The sequence below is a fragment of the Physeter macrocephalus genome, chromosome 4 (assembly GCF_002837175.3).
Source record: "Physeter macrocephalus isolate SW-GA chromosome 4, ASM283717v5, whole genome shotgun sequence".
Classification (NCBI taxonomy): domain Eukaryota; kingdom Metazoa; phylum Chordata; class Mammalia; order Artiodactyla; family Physeteridae; genus Physeter; species Physeter macrocephalus.
Genome location: NC_041217.1, coordinates 31,410,262 through 31,427,851, shown reverse-complemented (window position 1 = coordinate 31,427,851; position 17,590 = coordinate 31,410,262). Strand labels below are relative to the sequence as shown.

Here is a 17,590-nt window from a genome sequence, read left to right as displayed (position 1 = left end):
TTGCAAATACTTTCTCCCATTCTGAGGGTTGCCTTTTGGTCTTGTTTATGGTATCTTTTTCTGTGCAAAAGCTTTTAAGTTTCATTAGGTCCCATTTGTTTATTTTTGTTTTTATTTCCATTTCTCTAGGAGATGGGTCAAAAAGGATCTTGCTGTGATTTATGTCATAGAGTGTTCTGCCTATGTTTTCCTCTAAGAGTTTGATAGTGTCTGGCCTTACATTTAGGTCTTTAACCCATTTTGAGTTTATTCTTGTGTGTGGTGTTAGGGAGTGTTCTAATTTCATACTTTTACATGTAGCTGTCCAGTTTTCCCAGCACCACTTATTGAAGAGGTTGTCTTTTCTCCACTGTATATCCTTCCCTCCTTTATCAAAGATAAGGTGACCATATGTGTGTGGGTTTATCTCTGGGCTTTCTATCCTGTTCCATTGATCTATATTTCTGTTTTTGAATGCACTGATTTTTAAACGCTTCTGTTCTGTAATTACTGGGTTTCTTCTAATATTAACATAAAGCATTCTCATTCTCACTTACTTTGAGCCTCAGAATCCCAATTTTCCCAAAAGATTTAATTACAAAATCAAAACGTCATAAAGCAACAGGTCCTCACCTCATCTTCCCAAGAAATTTGCAATGAATTCCAAGAAAACTTACACCAAATGAACTTAAACTGAAATAGGAAACCATCTCAGGAACAAAAACCCAAAGACTTTCATGGCAAATCTATTCAAATTCCTTACTTCTTCAACACTAATCTGAGTCCTACTACTCACAATATTAATACTCACACTTTTAACATTCTGCAGTCAGCACCTACTACTGTTCAAATAAACTCTGGTTCACACACTGATGTCTGGTTCACGCGTCAACTTGTTTCCCACTGAGTTGTAGTATTTCTTACAAGATTTACCATGCTGCCTCTAAAATGGATTTCTCAGTTCTGAGGATTTTTGACGTTCCTCCACTAAATGAGGTGGGAGGCATTTGCACTCCAATGGTAGTTGCAAAATCCAACCTATCATTGCCAAATTCCAGCACACCACTTCCCATCCACACACACACACACACACACACACACACACACACACACACACACACACACAAACACACGCCTGCTTATTCTGCCTATGGACTCTGGATTGAGTGGCCTGAGGATTTCTCTTATCTGCCTTGAAAGTCTTATTGCCTTTGCTGTGAGGTCTCAGATCCTTACATGAGGAAATATAACCAAGGACATTGATGGGCATGTCTAGATACTACTATTTCTAAAGCAGAAACCAAAGACAAGTGTAGCAGCAGGCAACATGACACTTGTAAAGTAAGCCAAGTAAGAGGATACAGTTGGTAATAAAAAGTTTTAGTTTACACTTTGAGGGGGGAAAACTGTAGGAAAGACTGGTTCTTAAGTTTCAATTGGTATTTTCTGCTATATAAACCATAAGGCCATAGAGGAATCTGAACACCGTGGAATTAAAGCTGTCCAATGTTAGGCAACAGAACTATAAACAAATGTCCTCTCCTAAGACTTTGAAATATGCAGCAAAATTCAGCAATTTGAGTAGGTTCAGCCTTTTACCGAGTTCCACAGTAATAATTACTATGATTTGCTTTGGATAAAAGTTATAAAACCTCAAATCAAGTGTATGTTTTCTTTTTACTTTTTTTTTACTGTTTTAATGTAAGGATAAAGATGTGTTTAAGAAACAGTGTATTGAGAAAAACATGGGACCAAGAAAAAAAAGATGACAAAAAGGAGTATTTCTTTATAATGATTTTCAGAAACCAGGAAAGGAGATTATAAGTGGCCCTAGTTTTATTTGATTTAACAGAAAAAATAACAATACAATTTGTTCTAAAAGTTTTTGTTTTAAAATACCATGTTTAATAATTACAAAAATTAAGCTATAAGCAATGATGAAAATTGTATATTTAAATGTTGATGATGGCACTATAAACTGATAGCCTTTGTAGAGAGCAATCTGGTCATATGTAACAAGATCTACAAGCAATTCATGCCCTCTTACCCAGATGGCCTACTTTGGAAACTGTATCCCAAGAAAATACTCTGCAAATAAATGTAATTTGTTCAACAATGTTGACTGCAATGCTATTTATAATTGTTAAAGTTGGAAACAATCCAAATACCAAACCATAAGGGAAGAGTTAAGTCAACGATGGTATAAAAGATGAGATTATTGATCCCAATTCTTTGCTCCCCTCCTCCCCTCCTGTAATATATCCCATCCATGTCCCTGTGCCTTGCCTGAGAATCCTGCAAGGTGAGTATAGGTCCCCAACTCACTGGGTTTTGGCTTGGCTATGTGATATACTTTGGCCAACGGGATGTGAGCAGATAGCATATTTGCCACCCCCATGCAGTAGCCTGTTTTGTTTTTTTTTTTTTGGCCACGCTGTGAGGCATGTGGGATCTCAGTTCTCTGACAGGGATCAAACCCATGCCCCCTACAGTGGAAGCGCGGAGTCTGGACCACCAGGGAAGTCCCCACGCAGCAGCTTTAAAGGAGATTGCATGCTTCTCACTATATTCCTGCCTCAGCCATGAGAACAGCATGCCCCAGACAGGGGCTGTCCTTTCTTTCGCCTGGGTTCCTGAATGAGAAGACGTGTGTGGAGCGGCACCAAGCCTGGTCAAGCCACCAAGAGCTGCAGCACACTTCAGAACCCATGTCACATAGACAAGGAATAACTGTTTCTTGTCATAAGCCACTGAGAAGCTGGAACCTTTTTTGTGACCATATCAAAAGCTAATATAACAGTCATCAAAATATGGCAAGTTATAGAATAGCTGATATAGGAAGACATATATTTGAAAAAAACTTGTGAAAAAGTAGAAGATAAAACTAATAGGCATTTGCCAAAGACATCTATATAAAGTAAAGCAAGCCAACAAGCACCAGAAATTAACTAACTTAGAATGATGTAACAGTTTATAATTTTTTATTTTTTGGCTGCACCACGCGGCTTGCAGGATCTCAGTTCCCTGACCAGGGATTGAACTTGTGCCCCCTGCAGTGGAAGCACGGAATCCCAACCACTGGACCACCAGGGAATTCCCTATAATTATTTTTATAAATGAAGTATGTATTTATAAATCTTTAATTCCCTTTTAAATGCTACCTTTATACCAATATATTTTCAGTAATTTATACAGATCATATTTATAACAGAAGTAATTCTATCCAACACACTGTTTTCTGCATTAAATGATGTAAAGATTAGTGCACACTTATGCTAAAAATAAATCTAGTGCAAAAGGTTATTCAGTTTTTGAAGGTATGAATTCAGGGTTCATCAAATTCTTTTGTCAGACTACAAGGAAGGGAAGTGCAAAAAAAAACAAAAAAAAACAGACAAAAGCAAGAGTTATTTGCGGGGAGAATCCATTCCCCAGTCATCAAACACTGTGCAATGGCAAGGTCTGAAAATACATCACCTATCTGAAAATAAAGTTGTGCTACCTTTGAATTTATCTTTATGACCTGTTTGAAATTCCATTACATTTGTGTGACTCAAGAATCATAAGTGTTCATTATAACAAGCACTCTCTTTCACAGAAATTTATCCTAAAATAAATTCAATAACGATTTAAAAAAACTGTTAATGTGAAGATTCTCACAATCATCTTCTATGGAATAGCAAGAAATATATATGTATATATTTTCAACAACAAAAAAATAAAGGAATTCACAGTATGTCAATTATATGTAGATATATAAAATGTTAATTATTAAGACAATAAGAAATACAAAAAGCATGCATATATGTGAGGGAGTATATAAAACTATAAAACTATGTCTACGTATGAGCAAAGACTAGAAAAACATGAAAAAATTTTTAAATAGATTTATAAAATAAACTTTTACCAATTTTTTTTAATTGAGGAGAAAAATCTAATGCTTATATTTACAAAATCTGTACTTGCTATGAAATAGTCAACACATCAATGTCCCTCAGTTAAAAGCAAGGTGAAGTATGCTTAAAGTTTCTAAAATCAATTTCTGACAAATATCTTTCTAATCAAGGCAAGCATGGATTAGTAAAGAGAGTGTATTAAGCATAATTTCATCATTTCTTGATAACTTGAGGTCATCGATTATTGTACTATATTCCCTAAATCAAAGATGATATTTCTGACCGTGCTGGGGAGAAGAGAGTGCGTCCTTCCTAGGCAGTGAATGAACAAAAGAACTACTGTTGATTGGTTCTAGGTAATGCTTTCTCTTTTGCCTTTGAAAGGCAGTGATGCAGAGTGGTTACAAGTACACGTTCTGGCTTCATGCCCAGATTTGACACTGAGCTCCATCATTTATGTACTCGTATTTGCATGCCAAAGGTGTTACACAGTAAACCGGTATTTACTAATGTACCATCTTGTGCCTCAGCCTTTTTAAGCCCTAGGTTTCTCATCTATAAAATAAGCCAACAAGAGCACTTACTTCACAGAGTTGTTATAACGATCAAAAAGATAATCCATTTAAAGTGCTTGACAAAGTACTTGCAAATGGTAAGCAGTAAATAAATGCCAGCCAACAGTAGTCTCTCTCTGCTGGTCATCTAAGGCGTCATCAAGCTTGCTTCTTACCGTCACCCAAAAACGATTTCTAATTTCCATCTCTCTCCACTGTTCCCTCAGTCCTCAGGCATCACTCGGGGATAGGGCTCCCAGGAGTAGTTGGATAACCATCTGTAACAGTCCTGTCCTAAAGAACTATAACGTGGACCACAAATGCAAGCCACATAGGTAATTCAAAAATCGCCAGTAGTCACATTTAAAGAGCAAAACAGAACACATGAAATTAATTTTAATAATAGGCTGTATTCAATTCATTTGAAATATTTTGACATGTAATCAATTTTTTAAATTACAAGATATTCGACATTCTTTTTTTGTACTAATTCTGCAACATGTGGTGTGTACTTGATACAGCACGTCTCAACTCAAACTAGTCACATTTCAGATGCCAAATGGTCACATGTGCCTGGTGGCTACCTGATGAGTTGCTTAGTCTTTTAAAGATCAGGACAGCAGAAAAACATCCTGACCTTCGAAAACATCAGAATGCGCTTATTAAACAAACTGATGAATGGATGAAAGGAAAGAAAGAAAGAAAGAAGGAAGGGAGGAAGAACAGATGTCCCCAACCTGCAGAGACTTCTGGGCCTAAGGTTGTGGTTAAGAACCTGAACTATAGGGCCAGAGAGAATGAGTTCAAATCCACTTCCTCCACTTCATAGCTGTGAGACATTAGCAAATAACCTCTTTAACTCTCATATTTCTCAAGGATAAACTATATATAAAAATAACCTCTCTTTCATAAGATTGGTATGAGTTGAAAGGCTGTAGAGAAAAAGAGTTTTCCATACCGAAAGCTCTGCTTTGTAAAAGGTCAGAAATGAGAGTGGGAAAAATTGATGAAGGAAATGCTGAGCTAATAATTAGCTGGAGATAATAAAGAGGTCATGGAAGAGAAAAACTGGTCATGTGATAGTCATAGAGTCTTTGTTAAATGCCCAGTTGCACAAAACAACTGCCACAGTGGCAGCTATTAATAAAATAATTGCACTGACATTTCTAAAGCCCTCAATGGTTTATACCTCCTTAGCCTGACTGCTTTCTTTTGGCAGTATGATAAGTAAGGGGGTGGGAGGAGGGTGGCGCTGATCACCAGAATTTGGAGAATCAAGATTTTTCTGTAATGTATATATTAATCACAGCTTCTGGCCTCAATCAGACGGATTACTGAAGATATATGGATCTTTCTTTGAAGGATGTAGTGCCTCAAATCCAATCTGAACAATACTCTTCCCTGTATTATAAATACATAAAATTAGACTAAATGTTTACTGTTCCTAAGACTTTCCCTGAAGGTTGGTTTTGTGAATAAATTCCTGATATTTTATTTTAAACTTGCTCTTGTTCTGTGCTTGTCCTCCCCAAAATTCAAGTAATAAAAAGTATAAAGTTAGTCTGGTCTGCTAATGAAGATTTTAAATGCTTACTTGTATTAATAATCCAAGTCGCTCTACTCTCTAATTTACATGTTGAGTTTCTTAAAGACAACAAAACAAGTCTTCTCTATTATTCCAGGGACCTTCTCAACTGAGCTTTTTCTAGAAAGTATTTCATATAATATTCATGTGCCTTGAGATTACATGTGGTTCATAAAATCAATTTTTTGAAAGGTCCTAACTAAAATAAATTCAGCTTCAATACATTTTTGTTTATTGCAAGACTTCTTGGCGTCTTTAACACGTTCATGTACACAGATTTCAAACCGCTATGCTCAGCCATTATCACCATTCTAGCAGTCTACAAATGAGAAAAATTAATAATGAATTGAGAGAATCAAACAGCAGGGAGATAGTCTAATTATCCCATGGAAATAGACATCTTTGCAGACCTTTGCACTGAGTTTCTGGCCCGATGGGCTGTGCACTGTGCCTTTCTCCCTTTTATCATCCCTGATACATATACAGTAATTAACCTATCAGAATCCTCCAGATGAAGGTAATTTCTTATAAAGGAAGGGAGTGATGGAGGGAGAAAAAAGGGAGGAGAAAGGATTGGAGCAGGGAGAAAGAGAGGAGGAAGGAAATTTATCTGAATAATGGAGTAAAGTGTAAACACCACTTTATATTCACAGGCCAAGCTTAAATGACTAAACACCTGCATGAGGATGAAGCGACATGAGACACACACTTGTACCAAACCTAGCCCTTGGAAAATAAGCCTCATTTTGAAAACAACCAAACAGCTGCTCCGCAGAAACACAGCACAAATCATGCTTCCCAGCCTTTATTTTTAGATGCCTCTTAAGAAAAACAATAATTTTCTAAAGAATATAATTAAAACCGGTAGGTGTCACTTCATTATTTTGGAGTTTTAATTCATTTCACATCAGTCACACTTTTTTCCCCCTCATAAATCACATAATTATATAATATTCCATAAAAAATTCCTTGCCTTTGAATAAAAGAATTTATATGATCTTTTTAAAACGTACAGATTTTAAAACAGAACAATCCACCCAAAATGACAGTATAACCCACAGGTTCAGACACAGGGGTCTAAAAGTCAGCCCCATTTTTCAAATGATAATTTGGAGACTTGTGTATGTCTAAAAAAAAATGTGTACCTTCGTCATGTAAAGCACAGCTTACAAAATGTCTAATGGAAAAGAATATGCTGGGCTTCCCTGGTGGCGCAGTGGTTGAGAGTCTGCCTGCCGATGCAGAGGACGCGGGTTCGTGCCCCGGTCCGGGAAGATCCCACATGCCGCGGAGCGGCTGGGCCCGTGAGCCATGGCCGCTGAGCCTGCGCGTCCGGAGCCTGTGCTCCGCAACGGGAGAGGCCACAACAGTGAGAGGCCCGCGTACCGCAAAACAAAAAACAAACAAACAAAAAAAAGAATATGCTTAACAGTAGATCACAGGATTTCATTGGCAGAAACGAATGCTAATTGCCTGCTGGAGTCTTTAATGAAACCTAATTGCTGGCTTGAGCTGTCACCACTGACCCTGGTAACAGAGCAGTACACCCTTCAAAAACCTAATACAGCATAAACCTCTTTCATTACAGTTATTATAGCTCTGCAGTGGGACACGTCTGCCGCAAAAATAAACTTTGCTGCCTCTCCTCTACAAGGATGTGTTGCTTCTCCATCCCAGAGAAAGTAGCGTTGATGGCATAAGTCACCCTTACAACAAGTGGTACCACCTCAGAGCCCCGATCTACTTCAAAACCTAGACTCACACATCCCTTGGACACGGCTACAGAGACCGTCAACATACTCCATGGTCCCGGGGGGAAATGACTAAAAAATAAGAACAAACCAAAACAATTACACCATCACCCATCACCATAAGGGAAAAGGGAAAAGCAGAAGAAATAATTTCTCAAACTAATCATGGGTTTGAATTAGGACATCCATGTGTAAATCAATTCAATCTACAGTCTACATTTCCGATATTGAGCCCCCAAGATATTACCCCTTCAATTTGATTTGAAGTATTTTCAGACACGCTTTTTAAAAAATTACTTCAATTAAAAACATTAATCTTACATCTATGACTCAACAATTTCAAGCATTTCTTGAACTTCTACTCTGCAGCAGGTGCCAAGAACCCGAAGATAAATAAATCACAAAACATGTCCCTGAAGAGCTCACAGCTTTGGGGAGATAGATGACCAAACAGCTATAATCCAATGTGATGCTTATCAGTAAAGAATGGGGAGAGGACCAAGGGAAGACAGATCAGGGGACAATGAACTCTCCCAAATGATCAAAAGGGAATGTCAGACAAAACATCTAAGAAGATGTAAAACTCGTACTAGACATGAAGGAACAGAGGAAATTATGATGTGACCAGATGGGAAAAGGAATTCAAGGGAAGGGTAACAGGAACAGCATGAGTCTAATCCACAATGTTTCAACCCTGAGAAATGCTGCCAGCCCAGGCTAGAAGTTAGGTTAGGTGGGAAAAAGAGCTATGCATGCAGAGCCCTGAATGCTCCGCGAAGAAGTCTGCATTTGACTGTGGGCAGTTTCACGTAGTATTAAAATTAAATATTTTAGACAGACAGGAGAATATAGTAAACATACATGTTCCCACCACCCAGCTTAGGAAATAAAACAATACCACATCTCTCCTCACCTCTGCCACCACCCATCCCCTGTATTTGGTGTTTATTATTTTTCTGGCATTTCTTTACCAAGTTGACCCTTGCACAACATGGTGTGTACTACATGAGTCCACTTATACTTGGATTTTTATTTTTTATAGTAAGTAACTACAGAACTACTTGACCCGTGGCTTGTTGAATCTGTGGATGTGGAACCACGGATATTGGGGAGGGGGAGGGAGCACAATTGTAAATTACATAAGAATTTTCAACTGTGTGGGGGGTTGACGCCCCTAACCCACATGTTGTTCAAGGGTCAACCGTACTTTTACGACAGACATCTGTGTCTCTAAACAATATAAAGTGGCAAGAAAGATTTCAAGCAAGAGACTGAAAATATCAGACGTGTTTAAAACAAGACTCTGCAGTGTAGGAGGTGGACCGGTCTCTGCACTGGCAGAGACCGGCAGGTCAGGTGACAAAGAGACGTCGAGATAACTGTCTTTGCTGAAGGACTGTCACGATGGAGAGAGGAAGGGGCAACCTCAGCCTCGGAGTGCAGGAGGCAGACCCGAATGAACAGTTACAGGTGACCAGCCGCAGAAGAGACGCAACAGGCTGGGACGGTCTGTGCTGGGGATGAGGAGGGACGTGGAGACAGCGAGGCGGGTTGGCAGCTACTGGGCAGCTGGCAGGCTAAGGACAGGGATAAGGCAGCTTAACCAGGACACAAGGCACAAAGAGGTAAATGCCAAGACAAAGCGGCAGAGGGGCCTGGCCAGGGGGTGAGATGGGGAAGGCTGCCCAGAGGAGCAGTACTTAAGGTGGATCTTGAGGATGCTTTTGACAGGTTAGGATGGCTGAGCATCACGATCCCTGCACAAGGAAAGAGCCTAACCATAGGTGACAAGTTATTGGGTCTGTCCAAGAAACAGCTGCAGCTTGGCAGAACCCTGGGGAAGAGTGGGACATAAATCTGCAGAAATCAGAGGACCATTTGGGGATTACCTGTGGAGAACCTTAAAGATCAATCTGAAGTATATATAGTGTATACATGTAATTCATAACAAACTCACTTTCATGACCATGAAATCTGCCTTAGTCCCTTTTACTCGAGAACTGAAATAACGACCAGAGCCAATCTCGTGATGTGGGTGGTAACGTCAGTGACATCACTGCTGCTTATTACATGGTTCTGTATGCAGAACAGGCCGTCTTGGTTAAGGATAGGTTGGTATCCGCTGTGACACGGTGTCATGAAGTGTCTCTTTCCTTTTCATTTTAAAAACTAGTAACCCAGAGGTTGAATAATGAGTGATTTGCCTTTTCGTCTTTAACATAAGGTGCAAAAGAAAATAATGCATAGAAAGGAAATTAAGCATATTCTAGTCAATAGTACATCTAAACTTGTGAAAACAATTTTGTTTTATGCCTTAACCCCCAAGTGTTCCAACTTATTAATCTTTTTGTGATATTTACACCCCCTGGATCTGCAAGGTTTCCTAGGTTTGAAAAATGAGGAAGAAGATTACCATGTTTTTGAAAGTGTACAAGTAAAACAAAACAACAATAAGAACCAGAGTATCAGTGACTTGATAAAATAGCTCAGGGATGTGATTCATCTCCTCAGATAAACAAATAAGATGTGTATCATAAACAGCACTGATATCTGTTTAACTTAAAATCACTTACAGTCATTAACAAGATATAATCTTTCCAGAGCACCACACCTCCTATTAAAGAATAAATAATAAATTCCACACTAAACTCGGCTCTAAACCTTCAGGTCAGTATTTCAGAAATGCATTCATTCACTGATTCTTTAAACACTTTAAAAAAAAAAGTCAACTCCCTTTCAGACTCTGCAAAACAGCAATAATAATAGTACCTACTTCACAGGGCTGTTGAAAGACATAATAAAATCATCGAAAGTGCTGAGAACACTGGGGTAGAGTCAGCACCAGTAAAGGTAAGCCGTGGCTATTTCTAGCCAACCTCCATACAGGGTAGAGATTCTGAACCAAATAAAACGTGAATCCTGCCAGGAGAAGCTTATAACTCAGTAGGGGAAACAGGGAGGTAAACATATATAATATGGTGAGACAGAACTTACCAATAGAGCTAAGTGCAAAGCGCTCTGGAGCTATAAAGAAAGGAATGCCTAACTGGTCATGGGAAGGCGTGTAAGGGAAGGAGAAGCTTTAGCTGAAGGCACAGGGACTAAGCAGGTGGCAAAGGGGAAAAGGTCGCTCAGGGTCGGAATGTAAGGAACAAAGGAGAGGGGATTACACATCACCAAATCTTAAGGCCCTAGAACAGAGAGAGAGAGGAAGAACAACAGATGGAAATGGGAAGGTACTCAGAATAAAGAAGCTTTATCATACAGGTAATAAGAAGCGAAATAAGAATTTAAATACCATAAAAGATTTGTGCTTTAGAAAACTCTTTGAAAGAGTAGATGAAGAATATATGAAAGACAGCCTTTGAAACTCTTGAACAATCCAAAGAGGCAGTGGGGATAGAGGGAAAGGAACAAATTAAGGATATTTTAGAGACACAGACTCAAAGGATCTAGGGACTGACTGGGTCTGTTATTGGGGTTTGAGGGTCAGGGTTGGGGGGTGCTAACAAAGAGTGACATGTTGAAGTGAACTCCAACTGCCTGGCTTCAGCAGCTAACTCAGGTGATGTCACTAAGGACGTACAGAAGCAGCAGATTTTGTGACAAGAAACTAATGAGTTCAATCTGAGCCAGGTAGAATTGGGCATGTATATCGGATAACCAGATGGAGGGAAGTACCAGATAAACCAAACTGTTTGGAACCAAGCGGAGGGGTCTGGATGGGAGAGGATAGCCAAGCAAATCCATTAAAATGTAAGCATCTAATTCATGCTCGCCATGGGTCTGGCTAGGGATAAGTGGCCACTAAGTGACCCCCAGCCCCTCCAGAGCTCTAAAGCAACCAGAAACAGAATCATTCAAACAAATACCGTGAAAAACTTAAGTGACTACCACCCCGAGGCTGACTGGGATGGATGGACCAAAATGAGATTCCTTGGCTCAGCGATTCTCAAAATGCAGATGATCAAAGGACCAGGAGTATTAACTCCACCTGGGAGTTCCTTAGGAATGCAAATTCCCAGGCCCCACCCCAGGCCTTACAGAATCAGAAGGTGGGGTGGTGTGGGGAATAGCAGCAATCTGTGGTTAAGGAGCCCCCCAGGTGATTCTGAGGCTCGCTAGACTTTGAGATCTACAGCCTTAGCTAATGCCCCCATTACTTGAGGAGAATGGAGTGTGAAAGAAAGAACTCCCAGGAGACAGATTTCCAAAGACTTGAGGAAACTATATGTTAGAAAAGGATACACTCTGCACAAAGACAAGCATCAGGAACTTTTGCTAATTTTCAACAGCGAAGCAAAGGAGGGCAAGTCAGGGGTCCTCACCGTAAAGCTTTCTAATTTAGGAATATCATTCAGTACTAAAATCTCAAACATTACAACCATGAAAAGGATGCTCTGCTTCTCAGAGGATGCCACACCACCAGCGAGCCCTTTCTCATTTTCTCACCAGACACCTCCCTGTTAAGCAACATCAAGCATTTATGGGATGGTCGCCTAGGGTTACAGGATCTCTGGATATGCAACAAGCCTCTGGGTCAAGCTAATTGACCAGATTCAGGATGAAACCCTTGAGCTGGGCCTAATGGAGTCCCCTAAGGAACTAAGTTAAATCACCCACATATCAAATCTTACACACAAGATTGATCTAAGCATGGCCACAGTATGTTTTTTCCAGTAGCAAGGCCCATAAAGCAAGTCCAACAAAAGCTTGACTGGAGAGTAAAACAAAACCAAGCTGAGGCATATGGAACCAACAGGAAAAAGGGAAAGGAAATTAAAACAATGTTAATACGCCATTTATAATCCAACTTAGACACATAACCACCCTTATCCCACAAAAAGGTACTTAGTCACTATTACCTTTTACCCTCAGCTACTCTAAATCCTCATCCACAAGCATTGCATCATATCCTTTCATTCAAAATTATAAATAATTCAGAGATTATTTATTTTCATAATCGGTGTGCATGCAATACATGGCACAGGCAATGGCTGGTCCTAGCAATGTGATTTCCTCTCCCCTTCCACTGCAAAAAACCCAGCCTGATCTGCATTTTCTTAAACTTTCTCCCTCGGCCACTCAAAGGGGTCCTCTCTGACCTGGGACCAGTCTGCAATCCCGTATGCAGGATCTAGCCAATTCTTGACTATAACAATCCATTCTGCTTCTAGAACAGCTACTACACACCTGCCTTACTGATGTTTTAGGAGTTGTTCCTTTCTTCTAACATTCCCTCCTGCTGGGAGGTTGATACGAAGATCAATGAGTTAATGTTTGCCAAATACTTTAGGCTTCTCGGATGAAAGGCAACGTTAAAGTTCATGCGACCTGAAGCTGGCAGGACACGAAAGGCATTGCAGTTGCCTCCTTATACTTGGGCTTCAAAGAAGGAAAGCAAGGCTGCAAAGACACTCATTTGTGTCGATCAGCTAGCTTTTGCACTCCTGCTATAAAGGCAGGCGGATTTATTCTAACATCATTTAATTAACTGGATTTCAACATTAGAAACACAAGGATCCTTGTATTAGCACTGGACCCTTGTTACAGTAAGTAGTATACAGGGAAAAGAATCCTTTTCTCTGCCCTTGTCTACGTGGCTTTCCTCCCAACTATCCTACTGCCTGGTCCTGCAACGCTCAACCTCCTCATATATGAGAGGCCAGCAGCTGCCGCTTTCAAAGAAGGAAAGCAAGGCTGCAAAGACACTCATTTGTGTCGATCAGCTAGCTTTTGCACTCTTGCTATAAAGGCAGGCGGATTTATTCTAACATTTAATTAACTGGATTTCAACATTAGAAACACAAGGATCCTTGTATTAGCACTGGACCCTTGTTACAGTAAGTAGTATACAGGGAAAAGAATCCTTTTCTCTGCCCTTGTCTACGTGGCTTTCCTCCCAACTATCCTACTGCCTGGTCCTGCAACGCTCAACCTCCTCATATATGAGAGGCCAGCAGCTGCCAGCCAACACGTGTGCTTTGAGCCAATAGACCAAAAAAAAAAAAAGGGGTCAAAGACAAAGCTTTATGTGTATGTTGGCACACATGTGAATTCAGGCTGCTGGGGAAAAAATGACACACACAAAGAGCACATTCATGGCCACATATAACTCCTGGAACATATAAATAGCCATCCTTGACCCAACACCTACTCTGTGAGGGAGGCACTGTTAGCAGAGGGACATACAGCGTTACACAGAATTCCCCACAAATATCCTGGCAAGTTAAATACTACTGGCCCCATCTAAGAGATGAAGAAATGGAGACTTGGAAGGGCTGCGAAGTTCGGACAACATCACACAGCTAAACGATGGCAGAGCTGGAATACAAACCTAGCTATAACTTGAACTCCCAACCCTGGATCCCTGGCACCAGCATACCGATAGCCCGGAAAAGCTGCAAAATAGGCTACACACACCCCTTGGACCATTTAATAAGCCCTCCCCGGGGCTCAGACAGGGGAAGAGAGAATTAAATCAATAAGAGGAGACCACAGAGTCTTATTTTAGACATTAACTTTAACCTCTTCTCTACCAAAACTTGTTTGTTTTCCCTCATTCTTTTTCAATCAGCACAAGCAGCAATAACTGAATTGACTAAAGAGTTCATCTCATCTCTTTCCCCTGCCTTACCGCTAACAAAGTGCACAGTACTGTTCTGAGGCTTAGAATGAGTTCCAAAAAATGCACAGCATTTGGTGACTAAGTAAAGAAGTTCGAATGCAGGGTCGCAGGTGACGAAGGATAAGAATATGGAACCCAGGTGGGGGACAATGTGCAATCTAAGGGTTTATGTTTGCCTCCCTGGAGCCAAAAATGGAAACCCTCAATAAGGAGGGACAGCACTGGGAAACAAAAAAAATTTTCATAGTTCTTGTCTTCCGGCTCTTCCATTCAGGACAAGTAAGAATTCTCCCCGAAATTCTGATTTTCCTCTGAATTCTTTAGGTTCCTCCACGTGAAAATAGTCAAACTGCTCTTTCCATTACAGCTGTCCGTTCCACATGGTCCGCACCAACCTAAATAACTAAAGCATTAAAATTAACTATGTGTTTAAGCCGATGATGGAGGCTGGGTGTCTACCTGGGATTAGCAAGAAAAAGCTTCCCTTGAGCCATTTCTCTCAAGCAGGTCCTGTACCTCCAGGAAAACCCTCGTCAAGGGGCTGTTCTTGAGATAAGGTATGGTGTCTGCGGGGAGCTTAGGTAAACACCGGACACTGTAGGAAGTCAGTGTGCTTTTCTCACTCTGGTGGACTGGCCTGAGGTCACCGAAAGCTGGACTTCTGCCACCTCTGCCAGGACGCAGCCACTATGAATAATACTACAACGCCACTTCAGCCCCGAGAAGAGGCACCCTTGAGAGGCAAACCACGTACAGGAGGCTACCGTACTATAAAAAAAATTTCTAGGCATGATCTGCTGAATCCTGGTCTATCAGGCTACAGCAATCTCCTAGAAGACATTCAGTTTTTCATAAAGTTTCAGAGGAAGGGAAAGTCATACTTCCAACCGTGCTGGGGCAGTAACAACTTGGAAAAGTGGAGAATACAACAAACACAGTGACACATCCGCGAACTCACCCTCCACAGCATGGCCACCCATTCGGATTAGGCAAAAGAGCACCGTGCTGTTCAGCCCCCCATTCATTAACTTATCATTCTAAGGCACAAGGTTTTAAGGCCATCACCAAAAGATAAGGCAACTCTAATACAGGGCTCTGTAATCTACAGTATTATCGCCTATTGCTGTCAGGTGGCTCTTTAAAAGGGAATCAATACCATTCTAATGAAACCAGGCCTGGGCCAATTAGTGTCAATGAAAATGTAGATGGTCCCACAACCACTGCTTGTAGAAACAGCATCAGGCATGAAGGTGTGTCCAAAAAGAGAGATGTGTGCTCCTCTGGAAGCTACTTGGTTCCTGTACATGCTTCCACTTTAATTTCTGATATTAAAAAAAAAAAAAAAAAATGCTACCCCGGCTACACTGAACCAACCTGGCCATAAATCTCCCTCCCGCCCCCAGCTAGCCACTAGGTATGACCTTTTTGTACTCGTCTTTTGGATGACTTACTTTGCACAAGCTCTTTCCTCTACTCGAAATGCACTTTCCTCATCGGCCCTCCAGGTGAGGAACACCTCAATCCTCTCAGCTCAGCGCACACCTCACCCCCTCACCTCCGGACCAAGGCTTCCCAGGCCCTCTCATTACTCTCTACTTCTAGATCAGCCTGAGGGTTTCCTCCGGGAGGCTGCAGTCAGATCTTGTTTTAGCATCTTTGTATCCCTTGTTCCTAGCCCAGAGGGGAAACTGCAACACTAGATTCCTTGAATGAATGGGTGAACTAACCCATTTGAAGAAATTCACACATTGGTGAAAATCCTGTAACCCACGGGCAGCCAGCAGTCTAGAGATTCCTCACCTTCACAAAGAGCCTGCAACAGCCAGTCCCTGGACAGCCTGAAGACGAAACCCCACAATCTCCTTAAGTTGCAGCTGGGGGTGACGGCAGCCAGAGGAAGAGGACAGGAAAGGGGCACAGGGGCGGCGTTACCTCACTGCTCCCTTCAAAAGTTGGAAAATCCCTTACAAGCATTCAAACCCCAGATGTAGCGGTCATGCCAGGAGAGAGAGGAGACGGTGTATTAACAACACCCTCAGAACTTGTTAATACTCAGAACTTGGAGAGTTTGAGGTGGAGACCTGTTCTGAAATTATGCGGCCACAGGTTTTCCCCATGGGCCGGCCCGACCACCCAAGTAGTGGCCAGGAAGCCCTGGGGTTTGGTGGCTAGGCTGGGGCCTAGTGGGAGGGCATGCAAACTCCTCTCCCTCTCAAGATCCTGCCTCCTTAGGGGGCAGAGGAGGGTCGCGGAGAGAGTCCCTCTCCAGCCCGAGAGGCAGCAGCGTCTTTGGCTTTCATCCTCCGGCCCACACCGTCTGGGTATCTCCAGCTGCCCTCACTAGGCCCTCTCTGGTTCCCAAAAGGGAGAAGGGCATTAATGGGGAAGAGGGGGCGAGAGTGTGGATTTCACCACCAGCTCTCCAGACGGCGCTCACCTTCCACCTTAACTCCCCAGACAAGCTGTGCGGCGCAGCGGGCGGCTCCCACCGCTACTTAAAACTCCTGCGGCCCGGCCACCTCGCGCCCCCGCTGCCCTGCCAGGCGTCCCGGGCCGCCGATCCCAAGTCGGCGTTGCCAGCGTTTGCCCAAGTCATCGGCAAGGCGCCCGAAGCGCCCAAGAGGCCCCCAACCCCGGGCCCGACTCCCCGCCCCAGACGCCACTTACCTGCTTACATGGCCCTATCGGTGCCCCGGAGTCCCGCGCGGAAAGGCTGTCCTCCGCGGCGGCGGCAGCGGCGAAGCCCCAATTCCCCCAAGGAATTGATTCCAGTGGCTGGCGGTGGAGGGGCGGAGGGAAGGAGCCGGAGGAGGCGAAAGAGGAGGGAGGTTTCCGCCGCGTTCCCGGCGCGAGAGTTGGCGCGGGGGCGCTCGGAGAAGGGGAAAAGGAGAACCACCCCGGCTCGGGTCTGTCCCGCCAGAGGGAGGCTGGGACCGGGAGGATGGGCGAGGTGGGAGGGGAAGGACCGCCAGGGGCCACCGAGTGGCGGCCGCTCCCCGAGGACCAGCGCCGGGAGGGCAGGCGGCGGAGCGAGGAGGAGCGCAGCAACCTGCCCCCGGACTGCGCCCGCCGCGCCCGCCCGGGGGAGAAAAAGTTGGGACGAACTTTCAGGGGCCGGGAGAGCCAGAGCGGCAGGAAATGCGAGCGGCCGAGAGAGGAGGGAGGAAGGGGCCGTGCGAGTGGGAGGGGACGGAGCA

The 17,590-nt window shown here is 42.7% G+C and overlaps 1 protein-coding gene across 4 annotated transcripts in view; it reads right to left on the bottom strand.

Annotated features, from left to right (window-relative positions):
• PTPN14 (protein tyrosine phosphatase non-receptor type 14) overlaps positions 1-17,157 on the bottom strand; it is a 175,113-nt gene extending 157,956 nt beyond the window's left edge. For 2 of the 4 annotated variants that reach the window (XM_007101547.4, XM_007101548.4), the window contains exon 1: positions 17,061-17,157. The gene's annotated coding sequence lies outside the window, so the exon portion shown is untranslated. The remainder of the gene's footprint in view (positions 1-17,060) is intronic. The other 2 variants (XM_055084074.1, XM_028488455.2) reach the window with 1 other exon arrangement.
• Positions 17,158-17,590: the final 433 nt, after the last annotated feature.